The sequence below is a fragment of the Macaca nemestrina genome, chromosome 16, assembly GCF_043159975.1.
Source record: "Macaca nemestrina isolate mMacNem1 chromosome 16, mMacNem.hap1, whole genome shotgun sequence".
Taxonomy (NCBI): Eukaryota; Metazoa; Chordata; class Mammalia; order Primates; family Cercopithecidae; genus Macaca; species Macaca nemestrina.
In genome coordinates this window covers 89920627-89943347 of record NC_092140.1, presented here as the reverse complement: position 1 = coordinate 89943347, position 22721 = coordinate 89920627, and the positions used below count along the sequence as shown (strand labels likewise).

General features: G+C 37.9%; 1 protein-coding gene across 2 annotated transcripts in view; it reads right to left on the bottom strand.

Moving 5' to 3' along the window:
- The window catches only part of LOC105486040 (SMAD family member 9), a 505567-nt gene that overhangs the window by 255034 nt on the left and 227812 nt on the right, over positions 1 to 22721 (bottom strand). The window lies entirely within an intron of this gene.

Below are 22721 nucleotides of genomic sequence, written 5' to 3'. Positions count from 1 at the left end.
ACTATACTACTGATCGGTGTCCTAGTACAATGAATGTTGCACTTGACTGCCACTCACTTGCAGAGGGGGAAAAGCCAGAGAGGAGTTGCACGTTAGAAGGTCCTTGATGAAGCAATATAAATGATTGATTTTGTAAAATATCAGCTCTTGCATATACATCTTTTCGATATTTTGTTTGACAAAATTCGAACTATGCAAAAAAGCACTTCTACTTCAAACTCAAGTATGGTGGTTATCTCAAGGAAAAGTGCTTGTAAGATTGAGTTGTGAGCTGAACCAGCCATTTTATTCAGAGAATAACACTTTTCCTTGAATCAATGAAGAACCATCTTTATTTAGACTTGGGGATTTGGCAGACATTTTTTCCACAATGAACCAAGTGAGACTGACTATCACTTCAAGGAAAACAACTGACAGTACTTGCTGCCAATGATAAAATTCAAGCCTTCAAGTGAAAATTTGAATTTTAGAAAAATTGTATCTGCCGCTGTAAGCTTGATAGTTATCCAATACTCAAAAACTTTTCTGATGAAATTAGTAGTAGTAGTATTATTAACAAATATAATATTTTGTATTATATAATGAAATATGCCAACATTTAGAACATCTACACAATTCAGTAACTCAATATACCAAGTGACCAATACACGATGTTGTGAAATCAGACATGGGCAAAACATCCATTCAAAGTACAGGATAGGCTAACAAATTTTAACGTAACTGAATTTGAAAAGTTCATTGATATGGTTTTAGATTTCACGAAGCAACTCACCTTTTAAAAACCACCATTTGGTATAGTTCCTAAAAAATACACACACTTTTCTGAAAAGGCTATTAAGATACTCCCTTTTCCAAAAGTGTGAGGCTGGCATTTCTTAATATATGTCAATCAAAACAACATGTCACAGAAGATTGGTGGCTTTAAAATATGCCCACAGATTATTTGATAGTCCTCAAAAGGTAGAACCCAATTCCTTGAATTTCAGTGCAGGCCAAAATTTCAGTGCAGTGAGTCTATTCACTGGACTCACTTCCAGTGAATAGAATGTGGTAGAAGTGACCATGTGTGACTTAAAAATAGGTCATAAAAGGCACTGTGACTTTCTTCTTGTGCTCCTTCTCTTGGAGAACTCTGGAGAAAACCAGCTTCCATGTTATGGGAGAGAGTTGAGAACCATAGCCTAAGGGGAAAGGTCAAAGGAGCAGGCCAAACGTCTGGATTCTGACAGTGTGAGGTAAAGGTTCCCTTTAGGTACCATAATGATTCAACTACTGTCCAACCAACATCAAGCTTCTCAGGGGTCGTGGATGATGTATTACATCAGGAGTTGGCTAAATCTGGCCCACCATCTGCTTTTGTAAATAAAGTTTTATCGGAACAAAGCCAGATCCATCTGCTTATATATTGTTTATGGCTGCTTTTGACTATAATAGCAATGTTGAAGAATTGTCACAGAAATTATATGGCATATGACTTCCAAAGCCTAAAGTATATATTATCTGGCCATTTACAGATTAAGTTTGCTTACCCCTATATTGTATCAACGGTCTTCAATTTGCACCATTTCTATTTATTTTTCCCTATAAAATTCCAAGGGATGACATGTTTTAGGGATAAGACACTTTCCTTTTACTCCCTCTTATTTTCCCCCAATCAACACCCTGTAGAGGTAATCAATGCCAGAAAGGTGGCTGGATAATATTTTGAGATATTAATTTAATGGTTTTCCTTCCATTTTACCTCTTTACTCTTTTCTCTCTTTCTAGCAGGCATAAGCTCACGGCCTCGAGAGAGAGGTAATAAGGAGTATTGCAGAGGTACCTACAGGATTCTGTGTGCTAAATGCCTCCCTACTTAGAGAAGAAACTTTCATGACCACTTGGAGAGGGAGAGAGGGAAGGGGAGTCATTATCCAATCCTACATCTCTGCCTAGAGTAGAGTAATTATCTCATTACCTGTAGAGAGAGCTCTGTGCACAGAGCTGAACACCATCAGGATCATAAACAAACAGCAAATATGCCCCAAGCACAGAAATGAAATAGCCCAAGACCCAGACCTGAAGGTGAGCATGCAGAGATAATGGATATATGGTGGGCATCCTATTAGGTTAAGTCATGAAGACCAGATGCGCATTCTTAGCACTATGTAAGATGTAGAAACCATGTACAATCTCCAAGAAGTGGTGAAGAAGAGGGAAGAGAATCCCTAGAAAGACTGAAGTCAATTGATTGAAAGAGGACTTAGAGTCAGAAACTAAGAAGAATTATAAAAAATAAGGAAAGTATTTTCTGCTTATCCCAGTTTGCAGTCTGAGATGTTGTTCATTATATAAGCATCACTGGCCAGCTGAAGGCATTCATTCATTTCTTTATCCATTCAGTGAATAATTATTGAGCATCTACTACATGCTAGACACTAGATATATAGACATGCTCCCTGTTCTCATGAAGTTTATAGTTGATACAGATAAGACAGTTTGAACAAACACAATATGAAGATCTAATCATGGTAAGTACTATTCTAAAACATACCTGAGGGTGCACGTACACTCGCACACACACAGACACACACACACACAAACTAGAGAGGTAACCAAGTTCTGAAGCTAGAACGTGTCCCGGGAATAGTCCCTGACGGCTGCCAGTTTCACTCTGTGCAGAGACAGAGCAGGCTTTGGGTCTGTTGGAAGTAAAGAATCACAACTGAAACTCCAGTCATAAAGCTACACACCCAGTGAAAGGGCAGATCAGTAAAATTCTACCTGTGGCAAAAGAGAGACTGCAAGGAGATGTGTCTGTTTCCTCTATGTCTCTGGGTGGGGAAAAGAATCCCCCCTCAAAACTCCTAATTACATAATTGCCCTTACAGGTTTGGGGTAGTGACCTACACAGTCAGTTATAGTGCAGGAAACAATAATCTAAAAAGTTAGTTTAGAGTGACCCTAACCTGGAAGAAATAAAATTAAGTTCTGTCTGGGGAATAAACTCTCAACCAAACCCTTTAGGTTTTCCTAAAAGTAAGCCTTTCTGAGTAAAATTCAGCATGAATGAGAAACAGTTAAATTAGATCCTCAAGTAATTTAGATATTGAAATTAGCTCATAAATGTGGAAAATAAGTATGTTTACAATGCTTGCAGATTGATATATGATGCAGCAATTCCATTTCTTGGCATATATCCAAAAGACTTGAAAGCCGAGACTTGAACAGGTATTTGTACACCCATGTTCATAGCAGCATTACCCACAATAGTCAGAACATGGCAGCAAACTGAGAGTCTACCAACAGATGAATGGATAAGCAAAACATCTTATACACACACAATGGAATATTATTCACCCTTAAAAAGAAAGGAAATTCTGACTCATGCTATCACATGACGAACCTTGAGAACATTGCTCTAAGCGAAAGTAGCCAGTCACAAAAAGACAAATATTGTGTGATTCCATTTATATGAGGTAGTTAGAGTAGTCAAAATCATTCAGAAAATAGAATCATGGTTGCCAAAAGCTAAGGAAGTGGGGAATGGAGCATTACTGTTTAATGTTTTTAGTTTGTACAATTTAAAAATGGTAGATAGATGGTGATGACGGTAGCACAGCAATGTGAATATATTTATTTTTTAATCACTTTATTTTTGACATGTCATTGTACATATTTGTGGGGTAAAATGTGATGTTTTGACACATGTATACATCATGTAATGATCATATCAGGGTAATTAGCATATCCATCGCCTCAAACATTTATCGTTTCTTTGTAGTGGGAACATCCAATATTCTCTCTTCTAGCTATTTTCAGATATATAATACCTTACTGTTTACTATAGTTACCCTGCTGTGTAATCAAACACCAGAACTCATTCTTCCTTTCTAATTGTAACTTTGTACCCACAACAATGTGGATGAACTTAAAGGACCTTATGTTAAGTGAAATAAGTCAGACACAGAAAGTACTGCATGTTCTCACTCACATGTGGAATCAGAACGTATTTAATACCACTGAACTTACATTTAAAAATGGTTTAGATGGTAAATGTTATGTTATGTGTATTTTAACACAAAAAGATAAGTTTTTTGTATTATTATACTTTAAGTTCTGGGGTACCTGTGCACAACGTACAGGTTTGTTACATAGGTATACATGTGCCGTGTTGGTTTGCTGCATCCATCAACTCGTCATTTACATTAGGTATTTCTGCTAATGCTATCCCTCCCCAAGCCCCCACCACCCCCCAACAGGCCCCAGTATGTGATGTTCCCCTCCCTGTGTCCACGTGTTCTCATTGTTCAACTCCCACTTAGGAATGAGAACATACAGTGTTTGGTTTTCTCTTCTTGTGTTACTTTGCTGAAAATAACAGTTTCCAGTTTCATCCATGTCCCTGCAAAGGACATGAACTCATCCTTTTTTATGGCTGCATAGTATTCCATGGTGTATATGTGCCACATTTTCTTTATCCAGTCTATCATTGATGGGCATTTGGATTGGTTCAAAGACTTTGCTATTGTACATACTGCTGCAATAAACATACATGTGCAAGTGTCTATATAGAATGATTTATAATCCTTTAGGTATATACCCAGTAATGGTATTGCTGGGTCAAATGGTATTTCTAGTTCTAGATCCTTGAGGAATCACCACGCTGTCTTCTACAATGGTTGAACTTATTTACACTCCCACCAACAGTGTAAAAGTGTTCCTATTTCTCCACATCCTCTCCAGCATCTGTTGTTTCCTGACTTTTTAATGATTGCCATTCTAACTGGCATGAGATGGTATCTCATTTTGGTTTTGATTTGCATTTCTCTAATGACCAGTGATGATGAGCATCTTTTTCATAAGTTTGCTGGCTGCGTAAATGTCTTCTTTTGAGAAGTGTCTGTTCATATCCTTCGCCCACTTTTTGATGGGGTTGTCTGGTTTTTTCTTGTAAATTTGTTTAAGTTCTTTGTAGAGTCTGGATATCAGCTCTTTGTCAGATGGATAGATTGCAAAAATTTTCTCCCAATCTATAGGTTGCCTGGTCACTCTGCTGATAGTTTCTTTTGCTGTGTAGAAGCTCTTTAGTTTAATTAGATCCTATTTGTCTATTTTGACTTTTGTTGCCATTGCTTTTGGTGTTTTAGTCACGAAGTCTTTGCTCATGCCAATGTCCTGAATGGTATTGCCTAGGTTTTCTTCTAGGGTTTTTATGGTTTTATGTCTTACATTTAAGTCTTTAATCCATCTTGAGTTAATTTTTGTATAAAGTGTAAGGAATGGATCCAGTTTCATCTTTCTGCATATGGCTAGCCAGTTTTCCCAGAACCATTTATTAAATAGGGAATCCTTTCCCCATTGCTTGTGTTTCTCAAGTTTGTCAAAGATCAGATAGTTGTAGATGTGTGGTATTAGTTCTGAGGCCTCTGTACTGTTCCTTTGGTCTATATATCTGTTTCTGTACCAGTACCATGCTGTTTTGGTTACTGTTACCTTGTAATATAGTTTGAAGTCAGGTAGCATGATGCCTCCAGCTTTGTTCTTTTTGCTTAGAATTATCTTGGCTGTGCTGGCTCTTTTTTGGCTCCATATGAAATTTAAAGTAATTTAAAAAAGAAGTTTAAAAAATGTTTACAGATTGAAAAAGAGAACAGAAAATATTTGCAAGGAACTGAGATCATCAAAAATGACTAAGCAGATTTAAACAAGAAAAAATAGAATTTCTGTAAATGAACAAAAGAATATGTGAAAATAAAAACTCAGTGGACAAGTTAAGCATAATATTAGATACAGCTCAAGAGAGAATATGAACTGAAAGACAAATCTGAAGACATAATCCAGAATTATTTCTGGATAAGAAAGGGTGCAAAACACCGAAGAAAAATAAAAGACATTGAAAACATCCAAAGAAAAAAGGCAAAGTCATCTAAATGGCAATTAGATTCACAGCAACATTCTCAATAACCCCATTTAAAGGTATCAAACAGCAGAATAACATCTGCAAAATGCTGACAAAAGTGTCAACCTAGGATTATATGCCTGGCACACACACACATACACACACACACACACATAGGCAGAAAAAATAAAACATTTAAAAAACAGAAAATTAAAAGTCTACCACTAATTAATCCTCACCAAATAAACTTCTAAAGGCTGTACTTCTTTATTATATTAGTTTCCTAGAGCTGTAGTAACAAAGTACCACAAACCGAGGTAGCTTGAAACAACAGACGTTTATTCTCTCACACTTCTGAGAATTTAAGTCCAAAATCAAGGTGCTGGCAGGGCCATGCTGTCTCTGAAGTCTCTGGGGAGAGTCTGTTCCATGCCTTAGCTTCTGGTGTTGCCAGCAATCCTTGGCATTTCTTGCCTCATAGATATATCGCTCCAACCTCTGCCTGCACTGTTGCATGGCATTCCTCCTGTCTATTTCTTTGTGCTTCTTGTTATAAGATACCAGTCGTATTGGATTAAGGGCTCACCCTACTCCACGTGACCTAGTCTTAACTAATTGCATCTGCAAGAACCCTTTTTACACATAAGGCCACATTCTGAGGTACTAGGGGTTGGACCTTCAACATATCTTTTTGGCAGATGCAATTCAACCTGTAAAATTCATAAATTTATTAAAAATGACTCTAAAAGGAAAAAGTGAAATGGAAGAAAAATATTATAAGCAAAGAAATAGGTAAACATGTGAGTAAAACTAAACAAATATTAACCATATAGAACTATGAAGGAATGCCTAAACTGAGTGTAAAAAATTAAATAGAAAAATAAAATATAAGATAGGGTAGAAATCAAAGCTCAAATTATCTAATATATTATTCATGAAAAGAGCAAAAATATTGAAGAATTTTAGATCTTTGGTCAAGTGTGCAGTTTAAAAACTTAAGAGTAATCATTAAGATAAGTAATCATTAAGAAATTGAGAGTAATATATCTTTCAAATAGTATTAGAGAAAAAAAAGTCATTTAAAAAACTCATTCCAAAAAAAGTCAAGAAAGGAGAAAAAACAAGTAACGTTTAGTGTACACATGATAAAATAATAGAAATTATTCCAAATATACCAATAATCATGTTAAATGTAAGTACGTCAAACTCCCCAATTTAAAGGCAAAGACTGTCAACTAGACAAGGGGTGTTACAAGAGAAATACCTAAAACATAAGGATACAAAGTAAAAGAATGGAAATAATTATATTAAGCAAGCAATAGTATAGATAAGAAAACAGACTTTAAGACAAAATCATTATTTGAAATAAAAGAGTAACTATACAATGATTAAAAGTGAAAATTCACTAAGGTGATAGCCAATTCCAAATTTATATGTACCTAACAGCATGGTCACAAATATACAAAAGCAAAATTTCCCAGATTTACCACAATAAATTGACAATATACCATTATCATAGAGGATGACTCCTTTCTCAAAAACTCAAAAACTGATCAAGACAGATATTAGGAAGGATAGAGAATATCTAATTTTAAAATACAATTAATAAGCTTGCTTAAACTCTTAGACATCCTGCCAATGAGAACATATACTCTTCTTATCTATGAAACATTTTCAAAAATTGGCCAGTTATTAGGCCACAAAGCAGCTTACAACACATTCAAAGAATCAGTATCAAAAAGGCCATTTCTCTCCCCATAGTTTGGAAATCAGTAATAACGTAACTTTTTAAAAACTATTTATTTGGAAATTTAAAAAAATCCTTCTAAAAAATAAAAGTTATCATACTGCATATTTTAATAGTTGGAACTACACAATAATAAGAATTAAAAGAGGACAATGTGGTAGAACCTCTTGACTTCTGCTTCCAGGATGATGGTGTAGATGTACTTTTCCCTACTTCTTCTGCTAAGTACAGTTAAAATTCCTTGCCAAGTGCCATGGCTCATGCCTGTAATCCCAGCACTTTGGGAGGCCAAGGCAGGTGGATCACCTGAGGTCACGCGTTCGAGACCAGGCTGACCAACATGGAGAAACCCTAAAAATACAAAATTAGCTGGGCGTGGTCGCACATGCCTATAATCCCAGCTCCTTGGGAGGATAAGGCAAGAGAATCGCTTTAACCTGGGAGACCAAGATTGCAGTGAGCCAAGATGGCAACATTGCACTCCAGCTTGGGCAACCAGAGCAAAACTCCACCTCAAAAAAAAAAAAAAAATCCTGGACAATATATATATAAAACAACAGACACATGAGGAGACAGAGAGATAGAAAAAGGCAGACCAATTAGGGCATCTCAGAACTCAAGGAACGACATGCTCATGTATTCCCTGGATTTTCATTTGCTTCATAAATCTCAGACTGTGTGCTGGAGAAATCAACCACATGGAAATGCTGAGGGGCACATAAACGAACAAATAATTAAGACCTATTTTCTCTAGCCACAGGACTAGGAAAAGGGGCAACCCAGCAAGACAGAAACTTTTAGACAATAACCACTCTACTCCAACCAAACACCACAAGAACAACCTCTCTGTGTGATTTTTCAACTTATCAATCTATAGTTACCTTAAGATGAAAAGTTTTTTTTAAGTGATGATGATGTGATAGTAAGTAGCTGAGTGGCTAGTTTATTTTAGAGGTCAGAGAAGCACTTTCTGAGAAGGTGATATTTTGGTTGAGACCTGAGTATCAAAAATTGAGGCAGAGGAAACATCTAGAGAAAAGTCACTAAGGTGGAAGTGAGTTTGGTGTGTTCTAGGTTGAAAAGTACAGGAATAGTGGGATGTGATACAAGACAAGCAGAGATGTGAGAAAGACCAAGACACAGAGTGATTTGTGTATCTAATTAAAAGTCATTTAAATGATTGAATTATATATTCTGATTTAAGTTATTAAAAGGTTTTAATAACTTAATTATGCAAATAACTTTAATCATGCAAATAACTTTAATATTTTTAATCTTTAATCGTGCAAATAACATTAATATTTTTAATCATGCAAATTTTTATTGAAAAACAATTGTTGTCCAGCCAAGCTGCAAGCAGAAGAACTAAGGAGTCCCATGAGTTGGCGAGAGATGGTAATAGCTTAACATTTGAGGTAACCATGGAAAAATTATGAATATGTTTTGAAGATATAATAGACAGATTTTTAAAAATGTATTAGATGTGAGAAATTAAAAAAAAAAAAAAGAGCAGACGGAAGGGAAACTGCTCAGTTGTGGTTTAAGAACTGGGTAGATGGTCATGCATTAACTGAGCCTGTGAATATAGGACAGAATACAGGCATGGGGTTGGGGGTGGGCAATAGAAATTCAGAGTTCTGTGCTGACCAAGTTAGATTTGAAACTGGTTATATAAATGAAGGTGCTAGGTGGCCCTTTCTGGGGAGAAGTCCTATTTGATATATACATTAGAGACTTATTAGCATAAAAATGGTATTTCAATCACAGGATAACACCTCCCAAAGCAGATGTCTGTTGATAGAAAAGAAAGAGGAATTAAGACTGAGCCGGGAGAATTCCAAACTTAGAGATCAAGATGAGCAGAAGAAAGGCAAAGGAGATTGAGAAAAAGTGGCTAGCGAAGTGGAATAAAAACCAGAAGATCACCTCTTTTAGAAGGAAGAGGTGATCAATGGATCTTAGACAAGAACAGAGAAGGGGTCACTGGATTTGGCAATATGGAAGCTATTATTGTCCTTCATGGAAGAAGTCTCCATGGAGTGGTACAAAGGAAGTCTATTTGGAGTGGACTGGGTCAACAATGTAAGGTAAAGAAATAAAACCATGACTATAGAAAACCCGTTTTTGAAGTTTAGCTATGAAGGAAAGTAGAGAAATGGGGAGGGCAAGATATGGAAATGGGATGAAGAAATTTTTTGAAATAGAATATACAAAAGCAGGCTAATTAAGCTAATGAGAATGATACTCTATAAAGAGATATTGGCGATGATCCAGGTAAGAGAGGATGACTGCAAGGAAAGTATTCTTAAGAAGCTGAGAGAGAATGGGACCCAGAACATAAGAGGAAGTGTTGGACTTCATCCATAGTAACAAGAGGGAAAGGAGACTACGGGTGCAAGTGGAGGCTGCTAGAGGAAAGATGAGACAGTTCTTATTTTATCTCAACCATTTTCTCAAGGAAGTATGAGGTAAGGTTGTAAGTTACAAGTTGAGATGTGGAAGAAGTAGCATAGGAGTTTTGAGGGGGAGAAAAGAAGGTGTGAAATAGTTGTTTAGAAGTGAGAATTTGAACACGCTGGAGAAGACCAGAGCATTGCTAGGGAGCGTGGTGTGTCCTTCCAAGAGCTGTGATCATGGACCCAACGTGAAACCAGTCAGCCTGACCTCCTGTTCCTCTCTAGCAATACTGAGCTACTTGAGTGCAGGATTGATGTTGGCAGGTATTTGGGTTTAAGTCGAGCTGGACAGATGAGCTGGTTGCCAGATGAGAGATTAATGCGATGACAGAGGAGAAGAACGAAGGACTCAAAGGTGTTTGGGAGAGAGTGACTACAGTGTTGCGTGGTCTTCAAACTCTTTTGCTTGCATAGCCCCTAAAAATAGTTTTGAAAAACTATGTACCCACACATTTTAAGATAACATCTAAATTTTTCATTGTGAGTCTAAATGTGATATATTTTTGACATACAGTACACTTTTATATCTCACTTTTCAAAAAATGTAACCAATGAATTTAAATACCATATAATTTTGGTACCTACCATCATCCATTTAAAAATACATTTAGAAGTGCTTCTTAAATTGAAATTGTACATCTTTTCTTTCTATTTGAACCTGTACTTTCAGTCTACTCCCTTCACACCTACCCCCACAACTAAATTCTACAATATATTTTTGTACTCATAAGATTTTTATTTATCATTCTCACACATTCCTCTGCAACAAAAATATGTATATAAACTAAAGTTCAATGTAATTTTTACATTTTCCATGAGTATAAGCCTCTAAGTGTTGAAAATTATCTTCTAGACTGACTTACTATGGCAATTATGATTTATATACAAGTGACTAAAATGATTTTTATATATTCAGACTTTTATCAAAACACAAATATGTTAACTTTTTTATAAGTGTTAAACATAAAAATAAACATTTTATTGTAAGTTCTTCTCTTAATACAAACTAGAACAGTTTAGATAAGTGAAGAAACCTTTTGCCAGTTGATTGTTTCATCCATGGGAAAAAGTTACTTATTTCTAGATTAAGTCAGAGAAAATATAGACCATCATTATATATTTTTATTGCTACATATACATGCTGAGAAACTTTTTTCTCATACCTATGTAGATAAGAATAGAAAAACATTTTATAGCAATGTCACTCAACCTTTTGAATTCCTTTTGAATTCCTTATATGATTTGAGCTGAAAGCCAAAAAAAAAATCATATAAGGATCTATCATCCTTTTGTTATATGGAACATATTAATAACCTATCAGCTGATAACTCAATTTATTGGCAGTCAAGAATTAGAAATCTCCTAACTTGCAAATGGACTTGTTATCCAGTTATTGGAATCATTTATTTCTCTGAAGGAACATATGTCAAAAAAGCTTTACTAAGGCTTATCTGAATGTAAATTACAACTTGCTACTCTTTCACTTAGAGGCACTTTGTTTAATTCAATATATTCAGATCAAAATTTGGAAAAGTAAATAATGTTAATTTGATTACGCTTTGTCAATACAATATGTTTGATAAAATGCTTTAATCTAATCACATTTTGTTTTAATTAAACTTCTTTTTTTAATTTTTAATTTTTGTGGGTATATAGTAGGTGTATATATTTATGGGATACATGAGATGTTTTGATCCAGGCATGTAATGCATAATAATCACATCATGGAAAATGGAGTATCCACCGCTCAAGCATTTATCCTTTGTGTTACAGTCTAATTATATTCTTTTTGTTATTTTAAAGTGTACAATTAAATTGTTATTGACTATAGTCACCCTGTTGTGCTACTTCTTTTTTATTTTTTCTGTTTTTTAATACCTGTTAAACTTCATATTTTTAGATAATTATAGATTCACGTGCAGTTGTAAGAAACAATACAAGGAGATTTTGTGTAGTCTTTATTTGGTTTCCCCCTCTCATCACATGTTCTTTGTACATTTTCTTTTTTGAGACAGGGTCTCGCTTTGTCACCCAGGCTGGAGTGCAGTGGAAGCGATTCAAGCGATCTCAGCTCACTGGAAATTCTACTTCCCAGATTCAAGCAATTCTTCAGCCTCAGCCTCTCGAGTAGCTGGGATTACAGGCACTCACCACTACGCCTGGCTGATTTTTCTATTTTTAGTAGAGACAGAGTTTTGTCATGTTGGCCAAGCTAATCTTGAACTCCCAACCTCAGGTGATCTGCCTGCCTCGGCCTCCCAAAGTGCTGGGATTACAGGCATGAGCCACCTCGCCCAGCCTATACATTTTCATCAATACTTCAAAGATGTAGACTTGGCTCTTTCAATATAAGGAAAACGCCCTCCATGCAATCTAACTGGCAAAGCCAATATCAGTGCCAAATCAGCAGCAATATCAGACTTTATTGCATTCAGAAAGAGGCTGACTTTTTACAATTGTATCTTCACATGTATTTTATGGATATTATTAAAATACTGAGATAGAAACTACTGAATATATTTTGCAAACTAGATTACTTGTTTCTGCAGCCAAGATTAAAATGATGTAGAATTCATATAATTATTTTGTATGTCTTTCAGCTATTATAAAAACAAGACCACAATAATACATTGTTTCTCAATAGTTATCTGGTATAATGCAATGTAATGTGCAATGAGATGGTAATTTTTTTATGAAATGAGAAGTATTATGATAACATGAATGACCTTCCTCTGGTAAGTGAGTTGTGTACATGAATCAAGTTTGTTCTCATCCTTTTGCAATGAGTAAATAAGAATTAATATGAAATTAGAAATTTTCTCTTTTTTTTTTCCTCCTTTTATAGCTATGTTGCCGGAAGAGGTGAATAGAACATTTTTTTTAATTTAAAAATTTTTTTTAACTTTTATTTTAAGTTCAGGAGTACATGTGCAGGTTTGCTAGATAGGTTAACTTGTGTTATGGGGATTTGTTGTACAAATTATTAAGCCTAGTACCCATTTTCTATTAATTTTCTTAGATACAGTAGTCTTCAATAATAAATTTAGACTTTTCCTCTGAATTAAGAAAAAAGCTACACATTACTAAAAACTCACTAGCCCAGCAGCCAACACATAGTACTATTTATTGTTAACAGGAGGCACAAATGATTAAACATTTTATAAGGTAAAATCTTAAATTTGTTAAAAGTAAATTTTAGCTATCTTATTGAATAATGAACATGAGCTTAAATTATAATTTTTTTACCTTATATATCTTGAAAAATTGCTAATCTTGAAAAGCATTCCACTGATAGTTGTAAGAATCAGTATCATGAACCTATTCTACTTTGACAGTTCAAAGGTTCTTTTCATTTCACTTGATAAAATGTGCTAGGAATGGGGGAAAGCATAACTCTATGGGAAAGAAACCTGCCAAACACTACCTTAGTCAGGTGATCAAGGCTAGCATCAACCGTGATAAGTCATGTTGATAGTGTGTGCCCGGGATATGATGTAAAGAAAATGGCACTTTGCCTCTGAGATTTTTCTCCCCAAACCTAGAAGCCCAATCTAATCATGAGAAATTCATCAGATGAATTCCAACTGAGGGACATTCTACAAAATACTTGGCCAGTATCCCTCAAAATCGTAAAGGTCATTAAAAGCAAGAAAGTCTGAGAAAGTGTCACAGCCGAGAGTAGAATATAAGGAGATATGAGTGCAGTATTCTGAATAGGACACTGGCATAGAAAAAAGATATTAGGTAAAAAATAAGAGAAATAATATGGCCCTTAGTTAATAATGACATCATTATTGAAACATTAACTGCTTTATTAATTATGACAAATATACCATAATATTGTATATTACTAATAGGGGAAGCTAAGTGTGCGGTAGATGGGAATTCTATCTTTGCCAATCTTTGTAATCTATCATTGTTCTAAAATTTTAAAATTTAATTTAAAAAATAGTCCTAAGGATAAGTATCTCGAATAAATAAAGTAAAAAAAAAAAATTGTTCAGGTATGTTTTCTAACATGTTGTTTTTAATTCTCAGCATTTTCTGATGATATCCTCTTTGCTTTGCCTTCATAGGACTCTACTTTCAGAGCAGTAGTTTCCTTGGTAACAGACCAAAGATAAAAGAGTCAAAGTAATTAAACAAAAAAGATTATTATTCTCTCCATATCATTCTATCTGATATCTGACTCCAGAACATCCCAACATGGGAAAGAAACACTGTTCACAGAACCAAATACATAGAAGACAGGAAAACCAGGAAAGTCCTAAGTGTTTCAATTAACTGTTAAGAACATTTTCCTAAAAATAATACGTTGACGTATCACTTCATTTGGCACTCTGAAGGTTTGACGGCCCAGTTGCATGCACGATAGTAAGATTCGGGATGGCTGAGGGATGTGTCTTTCTCATGTAGAGTAGGTGAAGGGGCTCCATACACACCTGTGAGTTCTCAGGTGGATCAACTTAAGAAGAAGAATCTATATGATTCAGAGTTTCTTTAAAACTCTCTTTGTACAAGTCCTCCCTTGGAAAGTCTTCCTGTACCTGATAGGCACCTAGTTTGCAGACCACTGGAGGGATGAATTATGGTGTCTAAGCTGGACAGGAAGGGAAGTGAGAACAGAGGGGGATGACTGACTGAGAAAAGCAGTGGGCACTGGTTTGGAGGGTCCCGTGAAGGTGGAGAAATACCTGGAGAAGTAGGAAAAAAAAAGAGAGAACAAGAGCAAAAGATGGGAAATGAGATTTCTTGAAAAAGAAATGGAAAAAAAGCACAAGAAAAGGCAAGACTGGAGTATGCGTGCTGTTGTGGGCAGGACAGTACCAGGACCAGCAGCATTTTCAGGCAGGCCTGTCTTCTCACACATCTTCATGGCAACTGCCGCTGCCCGTGCTCAAGTCTGTCTTCTTCACAACTGTGTCTCACAAACCCAGAACAGTTCCTGGCACAAGGGAGGTGCACAATAAATATTTGTCAAATACATGAAAGTATTTATGACATTTAGACTGCAAGCACCGTTCTGGGAAAATTTTCTCTACCTACCTGCCTGCATATCAAAGCAAGAAGTAGAAATCCTACTGCTACCGGCTCTGTTTTTATGGTGCCAATTCCCAAAACACTTTCATTACAGGTACTTTGCATGGAAATATCTCCTTGAGCTCCTTTGAAAAAACATTTTTAACACATGAAAAAAAAAATAGTTCAATATGCAATAGTAAGTCTGTTGAATCTGCTGTTCTTTCCTGTCTCCCTCCTGCAGTGTCTGTGGAAGTGTCATGCTTTCTTATTCTGCACACATAATACTCTGCTAATATTTACTGTACTGAAAGCATCAGGATCCATTTCGTTTTCTTCTTTCTTTGACTTGAAAGCACGTTTGCTCAAGACGCACATTTTCCCAGGCTATCAATTGTTAATTCATTTTCATCTGAGTGTCCGGGGAGCAGTTGCCTGCACTGCAACTGTCCACTTGACAGTCAGCGCCATTCACATACCACACTTCTGATGAGGATCCCTTTGAGTAAAACTGCAAAATAAGGCAAAGAACACAGCAGAGGAGTTTGGCTCAGAACTATCTCAGTAACAATCTTCTGTTTTCTTCAAGATCATCAATACTAGTATTGTTATATTACATTGCTGGGTTTTTAACTATGTTTCCACAAGAGAAAGCATATTTTAGTCATGCTGAAGGCTGTAAGTAGACTTTCCCAGTATATCTGAGGGTTAAGCTAAGGAAAGGATGGCAACACTCTTGCCAGACAATGGAAGTTCCCAGTGCCAGACATTTTGGGCTCCAGTATCTCAAACCTGTTTAGCTCTCCTCCACTCCACTCCATATTTCTTATTCCTTCAAAGTTAGTTTTCTGTCCTAACACCCCAAGTTGCCCTTTTGCTGTTATTAAATTGTAAACCACATCAAGGAAAACCGATCTTTGAGAAGTACCTAAGTGGCACATTATGAACTGCAAAGCTCCCACAGAGCAATTTAAAATGATGAATATCCTTTTCAAACATCCTCTTCAAAATTGCACATGGACCTGAGCCAGTCACAAGACAGAGCTGTGGAGGATGCATGAAGCTCCCCGTCTGCTCTTCACGTTGCTCATCATTGATTTATAACCCGCAGTGCGTCATCTGGCCACACAGACATTGCTGGGGCTCGTACCCCACGAAAAGAGGCATCCGTGGCATTAACGTTTTTCTCCTACCTGCACCCTGATGTGACTCACTGCTATTCCAAGAGCATTTCCACCCACTATTCTGAAAACGAAAAACAAAAAAAACAAAACAAGAAACCTGTGGTATATTTTCGACTTTGAAGAAATAAAGCTCTTTAGAGATAACTTGACTTCTGCTTTCTTTAAAGCAGCTTTGATATGTCTTCTCTCCCTTCAAACACAGCAGCATGAGTAAATCCACTCCTTCCTGCTTCAAGTCTCATAAACAGAATCCCTTTTTTTCTTTTTTTTCCTCTGCAGTGTGTACCATTCACTGCCTGGGTAAGACATACAGATATTTCCTTCCAAACAAGCCATGAGAGAGCACTGTATGTTGCAGGAGATAAAAATGAAGGCCACAGGCTGGACACAGTGGCTCAGGCATGTAATCCCAGCACTTTGGGAGGCCAAGTCAGGATGACTGCTTGAGCCCAGGAGTTTGAGACCAGCCTGGGCAACATAGTGAGACCTTCTCTTTACCAAAAATTAAAAATTAGCCATTTATGGTGGTGCATGCCTGTAGTCCCAGCATCTAGGGAGGCTGAGGCAAGAGGATTGCCTGAGCCCAGGAGGTTGAGGCTGCAGTGACCTATGATCAAGCCACTGCACTCCAGCCTAGGCCATAAAGCGAGATCCTGTGTCAGAAACAAAACAAAACAACAACAACGACAAAAACAGGAAGTCTGCAGATTCCCATAAGTAACCTAAAGGCATAACTCATGCTGGTATAAGTTCTGAGCAGAACCTCAAATTGGGCAGGTATGATGACTGTCTTCGTCGGCCCACTTTAGCCCGGCCCCATCTCCTGGAGGAGCCAAAGGGTAAAGGAAATCATGCAAGCTCACACTCTGCAGCTGGCGCAAGGCAGGCTGGGAAGTGGGGCTGTTTGGTGCTGGTGTCCACCTCATTAGAACAGCCACCATGCTGGCCCTGCTGCTCCCCAGTCCTCTTCACACAAGGCAGCCCGCCGGGACCTTCCTTTTTGGGAAAGTTCCATAACACATTCCCTTAGAATGTCCTGGACCTCTCATTGCCGTTTTCCATGATCTACTCTCTACTCTCCTTCTGCCCAGTGCCCAATTCTTCTGCCCTCTAAATGGTTCATTTCCTAAGATCAGACCTCCGGGAGTTCGCATTTGAGAGTAAACTCATACAATCTGCTTGGGTGCTAATGGCTAGGGCACACAGAAACACCCCTGGCTTTTCTTTCCCTTCAGGGAATAGAGTACATCTTAAACAGGGGCCTCTTATAAAACATTAATTTTCCAGCCCAGAGGAGGAGGTCTCCTCCTGGGAATTTCAAGTAAGACGAGAAAAGGACATCTTGGAGAAGGCGGATCAGTGACTTTTGAGTGAGTCTATTTGACAGCTATTTACTGGGTCCTAGTCAAAACATCACTGCAATCCTTGGAACATTTTGGTCACAAAAAAAAAAAAAAAAAAAAAGAATTTTGCCAGGTTACCTCAGATAATAGAGAAGCTATGGTAAGGATACACATCAAAATAAGAGCAACTGGAATTTCAGGGGAACACGTGAATAGCGAGGGTTATTCAACTTTATAGAAATTGAAATGTAGTTTAGAAATTGGAAAAGAGTTCAGGATTCAACTCAGATCTAGCGAATAGGTTAGTACGGAGTCCCCTGAAGAGAGGGGTTCATTCATTCCCTTGCCTTCATGTTCCTCTTGGCTTCAACTTGCCTGCCACTATCAGTCAACCAACACTCCCTCTCCTCTGCATGTATTTTGATTTCTGCTAGCTCATAACTTCTGCTTATTCATAACTTCTGCTTACTCATAATTTTAACCTACACATCTCTTCTCCTTTCTCATAGTTTCTGGGTGTATGTTTTTTGCTTCTGTTATGGGTTCTAATTGACCCATTCTAATATTCCAGTTCAAATGCCCTAGATGGAGAAAGTTACCTGGATCAGTTAATCAGCATTCTTCTTGTTGAAGTACAGCCTTTATATCAGGCCTCAGCCAAAGTATTCTTAGTTGTGAGCAATAAAAACTGCTTTGGCTGGTTCAAACAATAAAAAACAGGAATTTATTGAAAGGATTGAAGAGATGCTCAGAAAATGAACGGAGGTATTTTCTCAGAGTTCCTTTATAGAACACAGGTCCCTGATATTGTGGCTGATGGAATAAGAGACTTGCTTGAAAGAAAAGAGAGTGAGCATGAGAGAGAAGATAAAGTTTGGAAAGTCAACATCAAAAGGATGCTGAGATGAAGGAATAAAGGAAAGTGAGAGACAAGTTAGTCTAGGCAGTAACCATGGTAGAACATTTAAAAAGTTTCCTGATAACCTAGAAGAAAATTAGTAAAAGTACTTCTGAATGTTGCTTTCAAAGCATGGCTGAAAGGAAGGAAAGATGGAGCTAGTATTTTTGAGCACTTACCAGACAGCAGAAAATAGTTGGGAACTCGTGTGTGAGTGTGTGTGTGTGCGCGTGCACATGCGCACACATGTGCGCACGTGTATTTAGCACTCAACAACCGTTTAATAAAGCAGACACGATTTTCATTTTATAGATCAGGAGAATGAGGTTGAGAGGTTAAATGATTGGCTTAATTCACACAGATAATAAATGACAGCATCAGAATGTAATAACTCTCCATCTGATTCCAAATTCCACACTTTTTTTCCACAACCCATTTCTCCCTGAATAAGACGGAAGGGGAGGAGCATAATCATTGTGCTCCCTAAATGTTATGTCTCCAAACCGTGCCTATAAATTCCCAGGCCTTTGAGGTCACTCACTGTCCTACCTATGAAGACACCCTATGGAAGTAAATTTGCCAATTAAAATGTTCTAGATATCTTATATGTAAATTTTTTAAAATAAAGAGAACAAAAGCTTTTTTTCCCATATCAGGCTAGCTTCCCAGATTCTTCACTGTACTTGGAGGCTGATATTGTTTGACTGTGTTCCCACCCAAATCTGACCTTGAATTGTAATAATCCCCACGTGTCAAGGCCAGGTGGAGATAATTCAGTCAGGAAGGTGGTTTCCCTCATACTGTTCTCTGATAGTGAATAAGTCTCATAAGATCTGATGGTTTTATAAATAGGAGTTCCCCTGCACAAGCTCTCTCTTGCCTGCCACCATGTAAGACGTGACTTTCCACCTCCTTGCCTTCCACCATGATTGTGAGACTTCCCAAGCCATGTGGAACTGTGAGTCAATTAAGTCTCTTTCCTTTACAAATTACCAAGTCTTTGACATGTCTTTATTAGCAGCATAAGAACAGGCTAATACAGAGGCAATAAAGGAGTTTTGTACCAGATCAAACAGAGGATGTTATCAAGGCACCCTACCCTAAGCCAAAAAGATAAGGAGAAAGAAGAATTCGACAGAATCACTGAGTTTACAAAGTAATACCACAAAGCACATGTACATGTTTTCCCAGTGTCATATTTAAGTGGTCATTTTTTTTTTTTTTTTTTTGAGAATTGCAAAGTGGCCCTGTTGACTTTGGCAGTTACCCAAAAGCCTAAAATCACTAGAGTTTACCCAATGTCACTCTGAGGAGGTAGAACATCCTCACACAAAAGCAGAGGGTTTGGGCAATCACTGATAGTAATTGTAGTGGGCTGAATGGTGCCTCCCCCAAAATATATATACACCTAGATCCTGTCAATGTGACCTTATTTGGAAAAAACAGTCTTTGAAGACGTAATTTAATTGAGAATCTCAAGATAAGATCATTCTGGATTATGGTGGGCCCTAAATCCAATAAAAGTATCCTTGGGAGAGAAGGGAAGAAGAAACACATGAGGAGATGATTTGAAGTCAGAGGCAGGGACTGCAGCAATGCATCTACCTACAAGCCAGGGAACACCAAGGATTGCTGAATGCTGAGAAAAAGCCATGCCCAGTAGTCCCCCTTTTATCTGAGATTTCACTTTCCACAGTTTCAGTTACCTGAGGTCTGTGGTCTGAAAATATTCAATGAAAAATCCCAGAAATAAACAATTCATAAGTTTTAAGTCGCTACCATTCTGAGTAGTGTAATGAAATCTCACACTGTCTTGCTTCATCCCACTTGAAATATGAATCATCTCTTTGTCCAGTATGGATAACCTCCTGTGGATATAATGGTGTATGCACAGCGTCTAAGCTCCCCATCCATTAGCCACTTAGTAGCCGTCTTGGTGATCAAATTGGCTGTCATGGAATCACACTGTTTGTCTTCAAGAAAAGTTTATTTGACTTCATAATGGCCTCAAAATACAAGAGTAGTGATACTGGCAAGTCAGGTATGCCAAAGAAAAACTGTAAAGTGCTTCCTTTGAGTGAAAAGGTGAAAGTTCTTAATAAGGAAGGAAAAAACACACAGGCTGAGGTTGCTTAGATCTACAGTAAGAGGGAATCTTCTATCCGTGAAATTGTGAAGAAGGACACAGAAAGTTGTGCAGTTTTGCTGTCGCACTTCAAACTGCAAAAGTTACAGCCACAGCACGGGATAAGAGCTTAGTTGAGATGAAAAGGGCATTAAGCTTGTGGGTAGAAGACATGAACAGAAATGCGTTCTAATGAACAGAATTGGGCTCACTACTATCTGTGGTTGTAGACATCTACTGGGGGTCTTGGAACACATCCCCCACGAACAAGGTGGGGCCTTCTGTAATGGATTCTCTTAGAGCTTCCAGAAGGAACCAACCAACAATTTCATTTCTGGACTCCAGATATGAGAAAGAATACATTTCCGTTGTTTTAAGCCACCCAGTTTCTGGTAATTTGTTACCTCCAAGAAACTATGGGAACTAAGAAACTAGGAAACTTAGGAACTAAACTAGGAAACCAAGTTTAGGAAATGTCAAGAAAAGCCTTATAAAATAGACACTGAGGGAAAGAAACTTACCTTACCTTGTCACCAAAGGGAAGACAAGGAAAAGAAAACTGCTTTACCAGCCCGAATAAAAAGCCTGCTCAGCAATCAACAGCTCTTTTCCCCTCTCTGACAATTGCAGGATGTTGGCAGGGTTCTCAATGGACAAACTGCATTAGAATCATGTAGAGTATGGACCGGGCACGGTGGCTCACACCTGTAATCCCAGCATTTTGGGAGGCCAAGGCAGGTGGATCACCTAAGGTCAGGAGTTCAAGACCAGCCTGGCCAATATTGAGAAACCCCTTTTCTACCAAAAATACAAAAATTAGCTGGGTCTGGTAGTGGGTGCCTGTAATCCCAGCTACTCGGGAGGCTGAGGCAGGAGAATCGCTTGAACCAGGGAGGCAGAGATTACAGTGAGCCGAGATCACACCGCTGCACTCCAGCCTGGGCAACAGAGCGAGACTTCTCACAGAAGGATCACATCAGGCACAGAAGGATCCACAGGGAAAAGATTCACATCCACCCACAATTGCCCTGGAGAAGGAAGGGGAGAGACAGAACAAACGAACAAACTTGTAGAGTATGAATGAACCAGACAATAGGGTTGGGGCCTAGGTATCTTACGCACAAAGAAATTTTGAGGACCACTGTTTTGAAGGTCAACAGTTCTAACTGCCCCCTCATACGCCTCAGTGTTTCACAAAGTGAGTTGTGAGAACAACCAGTGATGTTCAGAATGATTTTAGCATGGAAGACTTATGCCTTTATTTCATTGTGCATTTAAATGTTAAATACAACTGGTATCTCACAAACCAATAATTTCACAGATATTATTGCTTACGATGAAACCAAGTAAAAATCTAAGGTGAAATTTACTAAGTGCATAAAGGAGCAGACTGTAGATGGATATAAGGTAACTCATGAGGGTGGCACATGAACAGGTGAAATTCAGGAAGCCAATGCAAGTGTGCCCGGAGGGAAGTGGTTCTCTGAATCTGCCCTCTTGACAACAGGGCTCATTCCATCCTCCCGCATTTTACATCAGGCACAGAAGGATCCACATAGAAAAGATTCACACCCACCGCAATTGCCCTGGAGAAGGAAGGGGAGAGACAGAGAGCCTTTCCTTACATACCACGGAGCCTCAGAGTTAAGCCAGGTGCCCCTGCCTGTCTCTACGTGGAGAACAATTGAACATGGATGGAAGTAGCCGGCTCCTAGGATGGGTGGCAGTATACGTGCATGTGTTGGTGGTCATTGAGACTTGTGTGGCCTGATTCTGTATTGTGCATGATTTGCTTCTCTGGCCACAAATAGGTCTCACAGTGAAGACAGCAGAACCAGATGGAGTAGGGGCTCAAGGAACAGGTAGCCACACCAACACTTCCCAGGGGTTCAGCCCTTTGCAGGCCACAGAGCAACAGGATTGTTGAATGTCAGAGTGAAAGAACCCGCAGACACCAAGCGATCCAAGTCTCTCATTTTCCAGTTGAAAAACAGGAATACAGAGAGAAAGTCTTCTGGTCAAGGTAGCAGCACTGACTGGTAACTGAAGTTGGTCGTATCAGTTAAAG